Source organism: Trachurus japonicus, chromosome 12 (assembly GCF_045865225.1).
Source record: "Trachurus japonicus isolate A0001 chromosome 12, Traja_1.0".
Classification (NCBI taxonomy): domain Eukaryota; kingdom Metazoa; phylum Chordata; class Actinopteri; order Carangiformes; family Carangidae; genus Trachurus; species Trachurus japonicus.
In genome coordinates this window covers 26,786,030-26,794,571 of record NC_140918.1, presented here as the reverse complement: position 1 = coordinate 26,794,571, position 8,542 = coordinate 26,786,030, and positions in this window count along the sequence as shown.

Sequence of the window (8,542 nt, the reverse complement as noted above, 5' to 3'; positions counted from 1 at the left end):
CTCTGGGGGCTGGTGTCAGAAGGGAGCATTCCCCATAGACCCCCGTGTTAAAATCGCCGACTTTACATCCTCAGTAAACATGTTAAAAGCCTGGTGTCAGAACGTTTTTTCGTCTCAATCGATAGTTTCTACCCCCGCACACACTCTGAGGGGGGTGAATTTTTTTTTTAACTCTACAGTTTTACTGTTATTAGGTTAAAATTCTGGCCAATCAGGGCGCGGAAACGTTGAGTGACAGGTCTGAGCAGCTCCGTGGACAGCTGCTTCGAGGCCAGTGGGCGGGAACTCGGCCGGCCAATCCAACATGGCGCTGTCCAGGCCGCCATATTTGAGTCACAAAAACGACTCCCCAAAACCAATGGGTGACGTCACGGACGCTACGTCCATTCTTTTTACAGTCTATGGGTGAACCATATAAGACTTTATATAGAAGAGTAATGATTGAATGAAACGATGATGAATAATGATTAGAAAGTGCCAAGGGAGATATATATAAACCAAATTAGCCTGACCCAAATATTTTCAAGAGTAGCCTATACCTTAAAGGGATAGTTCAACATTTTGGCAAATTGGCCCTTTGCCATAATCGCTATAGTCATAGCAGTAGGTTTGTTACCTTTATTTGTCAGTGTAAGCTGTTTTTAGAACAGTGGAGCAGAGCCGCGAGCTGCTCAGAGCTACGCTACGAAGGCTCATGGAATTTCTTGGTTTCCCTCATCAAACTCATCAAATACACAATCCAGCAACTCCAAAACGCTCTGGTGCACATTCACCACGCTATGAGATAATACGGAATGTTACAAGACAGAGTTGTTTTCGAGGTAAATTCATGCAGAACCGCTGATGTGCGTTGCCTTCAGGGACAGTTTTTCAGCATGCAGACTCTGCATTTACCTCGAAAACGGCTCAGTTTAGTAACGTCCCAATATCATCTCATAGCGTGGTGAATGTGCAGGTTACAACTTGTCGATGAGAGTGTTTTGGAGTTTTTGGATTGTGTATTTGATGAATTTGATGAGGGAAACCAAGAAATCCCATTAACCTCCGTAGCGTACTGAAGCTCTGAGCAGCCCGCCGCTCCGCTCCGCCGTTCTAAAAACAGCTATGACTATAGGGATTATATATATATAATATATATTACGGCAATGGGCCAATTTGCCAAAATGTTGAACTATCCCTTTAATATAACTTTAATTCAAGTAATAAAATAATATTTTTCAGGACTTGAAATTACAACCATTTTCACGTATGTGCCCAAAATGTAACCTGTGCGACTTCAAAATATTTGGGAGTAAACAATTATTGTGTTGTGAGTGAAAGTCATGGCACGCCTCTTTGTTGATCAGTTATTAATTCAATTCATTGTGTTTTAATGTATCTTGAAGGGTCAGGCAGAAGGAGATGCTGAGGAAGAAAAAGATCAACAGCCAAGGTCAAGACAGAGAGAGCAAGGGGATCCAGAGATGGATCAAGAGGCAGATGATCAAGTCAACCGACCAAGAGAGGGAAAATGATGAGCAGCTGCAGCATCTCACTCCACTACAGGGTTTGATTTAGGTGACAAAGACACAGGGCCCAGACAGGTAAAGCTGAGAGCTCTACCCACAAGATAGTTTTGGTAAGTGAGCATTTCACCACAGCTGGTTTGAAAAGCACAACTGGTTAGAATATTCAGTCAATCAGAATACAGCTTTCTGCTTCCCATGTGGAGTGTTTGGCAAAAACATCAAACATGATAGTCAGTAGTGGTCACAAGAACTGGAAGAAAGCTTTAGTCATTTTTGGCAAACATGAGATTGCACAAGCACATAAGGACAATGTTGTTGCATGGAAAAGCTACCAGGCAACTAGAAAACAGGGAAACGTTGCACAGATGCACAGATGAGTGAGATAGTAGAGAGAAGAGGGTATCTCAGGCCAATTGTTGCATTCACTTCTCTGTTAGGGAGACAGGGACTCCCTTTTTGTGGGCATGATGAAGGAAGAGACCGCACAGAGGGAATTTTCTTGCGTGCATGGAGCTTCAAAAACATAACCCCCCACCCCCCCAAATGCTCAGTATCAATCTTGCTGTCTAGATTTTTCATGAGGATCAACCCAGAAGAAGGCACAAAATGCACAGCCAAAACTGGAGCGAGTAGGAAGACGGCCTCCTTCCTAAGGGAGCTGACTGACTTCAAATGGAGGAACTTAGACTAGTAGGTGAGTTATTTCATTCTTACCTGTCACCAGACAGCTGTCCCTAATGCCAAATATTACCATGTCAAGTTTCTGTTGAAATCATTTTAGAGGGTCTGTGTTGCATTCACTTCTCTGTTAGGGAGACAGGGACTCCCTTTTTGTGGGCATGATGAAGGAAGAGACTGCACAAACAGAGGGAATTTTCTTGCGTGCATGGAGCTTTTGAAGGACTTTGATCCTTTTCTTCAAAAACATAACCCCCCCCAAATGCCCAGTATATCTCAGCAACATCCCAGACTGAGATGATTGACGGTTGTGCCCATGTTACAAGTGTCATTGTATCTGAAATGACAAAGTCCAAAATCTATGCCATCATGGCAGATGAGGCAAGAGATGAAAAATCAGAGCAGTCAGCTGTTCGTGCCAGGTAGCCTATGTGTCACAAGGACCATTGAAGGAACATTTCCTAGCACTTGCAGAGATAAAATCATTTGATGCCCAGTTCCTTGCAAATGAGCTGCAGCAGCAGATTCAAAACAATGGTCTTGCAGAGCTCAAGTGTGTAGCACAAACATATGATGGTGCAGCTGTCATGAGTGTGTACTCTTTCTTCAGCACCTCCCTAGTGAATCATCGTAAGTTCTTGGAGGCTCAGACAAGGCTTGGATTGACAACTGCTGGGCATGTCAGTTGCGATCAGTCAGTGCAGTTCTTGACACATTGTCTGCCATTTTGGAGTGCTTTCTGCCATTAGATCCCCCATAGCTGTTGGTCTCAGTCTATGCACTACTGATGTTTCAGTCACTTCTGTCTGTAACCAAAGGACTCCACAAGCTCCTTCAGAAAGAGACTTAAGACCTGGCAGAAGCTTTGATCTGCAAACAAGCAGTGTGTGACACACTTGAGGGCATTCACACAAATGCATTTGCCACAGAGTTTTATGAGAGAAAAGCCCCGTGCCACACCCACAGTATCCCTGAACAAGGTGCCAGGACAAGGCAGAGGAAAATGGATGATTTTGTGCTGGAGACAACAGCAGGTGCACGCACTGAATTGGACAACTCAGACACATTGAAAAGAGAGTTACTTTTCCCTTTTGTGGATAGGATGGTTGGCGAGTAGATGAAGGAGGACTACTAAAGGGCATCCAGGCATGCAGTCCTAAATCTGAGAACTTCTTGAGTGAATCACACTTGAATGAACTTGCAAAACACTACAGCATTGACCTGAAAACAGAGGAGGTTCTGGTGGACAGAAACTTTCTTGCCCGGAAAACAGAGGCTGGATGTTCACCCAAAGATATGTTGTCTGTGCACAACCTCCTTGATTCAGACATGTTTCCCTCTACTGAAGGCAACTATCCAAGTTGCCCTAACAGTGCCTGTAAGCAGCTGCTCATGTGAAAGGTCCTTTAGTGCACTGCGTCGGCTGCACTCCTGGCTACGTCAAACAATGGGTCAGAAAAGACTTCACAGTGTCATGGTCTGTGTCTCTGTGTCTGGTCTTGGTGTCTGTTTCTTTGTGTTGAGTTGTTTCCTGTTTTATTTTGAAGTTCCTGTCTTGTCTTCCTGTCTTCTCCCTCCTGGTTGATTACTTCATGTGTCTCACCTGTGTCTAGTTGCACCACCTGTGTCTCGTTTCCTCGTGTGTATATAACCTCTGTTTCCTTCGTCTCTTGTTGGTTCATTCGTCTTCGTCTCGTCACCGTGCTGTCCTGTCCTGATTCTAGTGTTGTACTACATTCCATGTGAGTCATTGTTTCTGTTTTTGAGTTGTATTACTTTGATACTTATGTCCAGGACTTAGGCCTGTTGACTTTTTTAGTTGATACTTTTTCTCTTTCTTTGGACTTTGAATCCCTGTGTTGTTTTATGTTTGTTTTTGAAATAAATAGTTGTTACTTTGAACTTTGGTCTGCATTTGGGTCCTCCTGCTTCCCCCAACCCTGACACACAGTCTTGCAGTCATGCCAACTGAAAAAGAGTCACTTCAGCATCTAAATCACAATAGAGTGATTAATGCCTTTGCCACCCATAAAAAGAGATGACATTATTTGATTTTTTTTTAATATATATATTTATTTAAGGTTTTTACATATTACAAAGTATCATTGCAAAAAACAGTTCACAAAAACCACAAAGAACATAGAATACACAACATGACAGAGCAAGGTTCACAACAGACTTTTTTTTTTTTTTTTTTTTTACAATAATTTATAAGTTTAAAATGTCCCAGGGTAGAGTGCTATGTTTGTCCAAGGTTTTTCTTCTGTGGAGTTCAGTGATGTTGTTGAATACTGTATTGCCGTCTATGTAGATCTGTTTTAAGGTGAGTGAGCATCTAGTTGTCCATAGTTTGAGTTATTATTGCGATGATTAATTGAAAAAGTTATTTCTGTTTCGGGTGTATATTTTCCTGGATGAGTCCGTAAGTGACAGAATTGAAGTTTATGGCAAATGAAAGTCCCAAAGGTTTAATAGAGTTCCATACGTGTTGAGATCTGTGACATTCCAGTAGGAGGTGGGTCTGGGTTTCATCGCTGAAACAGTTGGGCATTGGGCATTTTTTTGTGGTAACATAGCAACTCGACATTATTTGATGCTCCCACCCACCAGTTTTTCTGCATACAGTTTTGCATAATACATGTGGGCTTTTAATGAATAAGTATTTGTCAAATACACCATTGTAAACTATGTGGATTTTTTTCTTTTTTTGTTGTTGTTAATGCTGTAACATACAGTACTTCCTGTGTTTGTTGTTGTACTGTATTAAAAAAATAAAAACTTGTACACAGTAATTGTATCTCTGTTAAATCTGTCCAAAAAAGTGGAAAAGCAATTTCTGAGTTTTTGTTTGCTGTTTGTGAAATTTTGTGCTCGCCCGCTACATTCACTCACATCCTGTGCATCTCCTGCTAAGCCACCCCCTGTCCTTAAAACCTAGTGACGCCCCTGCACACAGAGACGCATGTAGGAAGGCGAGCACAGGGGGACAAGACACAGGTGATCAAAATCAAACAGAACCCAGACTAACACAAGAGACAGACTACAGTAGCATAGTTTAATGGGACGTCTACACAACACAGTAAATCTAAGTCTGGTGACAAGAGTGACCTAACTAATCACATGGGACAGGGAGACAATCACATAGTAAGAAAAAAACTGAAATGTCAGCACTCATGATAGGAATTTATAACATGTATTAAATGCACAGCAGTGTCAAATGGATGCGTTTCAGCCCTTGGCTTTCCTCAGCGTGAATGAGTGTAGCCCATATACAGTATATAAGATTCAGGTCCTCCCTGAATACCACCAGCTGGCATGAATCAGACAAACAATCATAAATATTCACAGCATGATGAAGATAATACGAGTGGCCAATAGGTATTCAGAACCTACAATACTATAAGATGACCACCTTCAGCATGTGACAGATATAGTAAAATATGAAGCCACCTATCTACAAAACCAAATATATCACATGGTGAACATTGCAAGCATCAAACATCATGGACTAAGAATCAGGTAAGAATAATTGCTTAAAAACAGTAGCCTATACAAGTAGCCTAATCAAAATGAAAAAAAAAAAAAGTTTTAAAATGGAAGAAATATCGAGAAAATATACAGGCTATCCACAAGTGTGAATCCTCTCAGCAGGAAAACTCAGTGATAACAACTCTTGACTCAAAACAAGGCAGATAAAACTACATACAATGCCCAATGTGTGCATGTAGTGCTGTTTGCTGGTTGTATACAGAATATTCACACAATCATTTACATTCTTCATAATTACAAAAACGATCAAAAATACATTCAAAAGAAACAAGAAAGTAGCCTATCAGTTCTTAATTTAAGCCCCTGGGATATTCGGTCTGCAAGTAGTGTATCCAGTAGGCTTCCCTCTGTATGAGTTTCTTCTCTCTACCCCCTCCTCTCGAAAGTGGTCCGACTACCTCAATCCACATAAGACGTAAACTACAAACTCCATGGCCGGCCTGATTAAAATGCCTGGCACTCTGAGATTTTTCATTGCCATTTCTAATGTTACTTTTGTGTTTGGATATTCCAATCCTCAACTCTCTTTTTGTTTTGCCAACATAGTAAAGACCACAAGGGCATTTCAACAGGTAAACCATGTGTGGACCGACATGTGATTCTGTCCCTGATTTTTAATTTCTTACCCGTGTGGGGATGAGAACTGATCCCCTTTAATGATAGCATTACAGTTTATACAATTTAAACAGGGGAAATACTTGTATTAATTGAGTTCCTCCACAAGCCATCCCATTCAGAAGATGACAAATTAATTCCCAGATTTTGCTGCCACTGCAATTGAGTTGCGGTATTGCAATTGGGGGAGGAAAGGGATAAAAGCCTATAAAGTTTGGATACCACTCCTCTTCCATGGGCAGTAGCCTCCAACTTCTCATCCAACTCCTTGTGGCAACCGATGCCTAAGTTAAATCTTTTTCACAATGTCGCATGTAAATTTAATGATTGGATTCTCTAATTTAGATGGAAATTTGGGGCAATACCACAGTGAAGATAAAGAAATGGACCTGTTGTTTTCCAGAATTAGCTCTCTCTCAAGCCAATCCCAGATACCTCTGGTTGAGATATCATTGTAGCCCCAAGAGAGTGGAAATCTCGCATTGTATGACAGATAATACAGAAATACATCTGGGACACCTAACCCACCTTGGGATCTCAGTTTGGAGAGCTTTTTACGGTTTATTTTTGGTTTCTTAATATCTTTCCATAAGAAACTGGTGAATAAAGCCTCAATCTCTTTAAACCAGCCCTGTGGAAATTGCAATGGGAGGGAAGCAATGATGTAAATTAATCTCGGTAGATTATTAGTCTTTATTACCTCTGTTCTGCCCCATAGTGACAGTGGGAGAGTCGTCCATCTTTTGATGCCTTCACAAATCGTTCTTAGAAGGGGAGGACCATTGAGATAAAATTTTTTTAGAAACTGGCGATCTAATGGTTATTCCTAAATACCTCATTCCTTCTGGTCTCCATACAAAAGGGGTGGTTTTCAGGTCCGCTGAGAAGGTTTTAGAGTTCAACGGAATTGCTTCAGTCTTACTCCAATTAATTTGGTATCCTGAAAACACACCAAACGATGTAATTTATTCCAAAACTTTCGGTATTGAATGAATTGGGTTTGATAAGGTCAATAAAATGTCGTCTGCATACATATTTAACTTAAAATCGTGGCCACCTATCCTTATGCCAGTGATATCGGCATGCTCACGAATGGCACATGCTAGTGGAGCTAGTGGCTTAAGGGGCAGCCTTGTCTTGTGCCATGGTAGAGATGAAAAGGCTTAGAGATCAGACAATTAAGCCTGTTTCAGAAAAGGAAGAGCCATCAACAGACAACAGACATACACAGAAATCTCAACAAAAAAGAAATAACCCTAGCAATCCACCTTTTCTTTGACATAGAAAAAGCTTTCCACAAGGCTTGGCACAATGGAATATACAGATTACTGGACTCAAATTTAGTGGCGTCATTAGGCCTATTTTAGGGGGGCTGAAGCCTGCAAGTGAGACATTATTTTGACAAAAATCTTAAAGACGTGTTAAGAAAAGGTGAGTCAGGGTTCAAGGAGGTATTTTTATCATTAACTAAGCCCAGATCAGGCAACAAAATTATCTCCAAATTATATAACGCCATACAATTATCTAAACAAGAGAATACAGAATACATAAAGAAGAAATGGGAAAAGGAAGTAAGGGTAATGATCACATGAGAGAGCTGGGAGAAAATATGCCAGCTACAATGGTTCTCAACCGGGTCAAACACATGGCGGGAGTTCTGCTGGAAAAACATTGCAAGATTCTTTGTCACACCCATTCAGAAACAACATCAAGCGGGGATGGCAAAAACGCCAAAAAATAAAATAAAAAATAAAAACTGGCTCACCGTCTCCCAAACAATCCCGCCCTCCAGAGAACCATCAAGAAGCCAAATAAACTGTAAACACCCCCTGTCATGCATCCTCCATCTGAAGAGCCCCCTCTCCATCCCCTAATCCCATGGCCCAGTAACTCAACACACAACAGCCTAAATACACATGAACACTTTTATTTTATTCACTTTCTTTCATTCTCTCTCTTTTTTATACATTAACCACACAAGCCTGCACTAGACACACATTGCATTTTTAAAAAAAATCTATTTTTATTTATTTAGGCTACTCTCCCTCCCTCCTGCCTTGGTCCACTCACGTCCTCCTCCTCCAGAGTCCTGCTCCTCCTCTCGCCGCTCACCAAGCTCCACCCACAGTGGGTAGAAAAGGACAGACGCGCTGAGCCTGCAGCATTGAGTAGACATCTACTGAACTGACAAG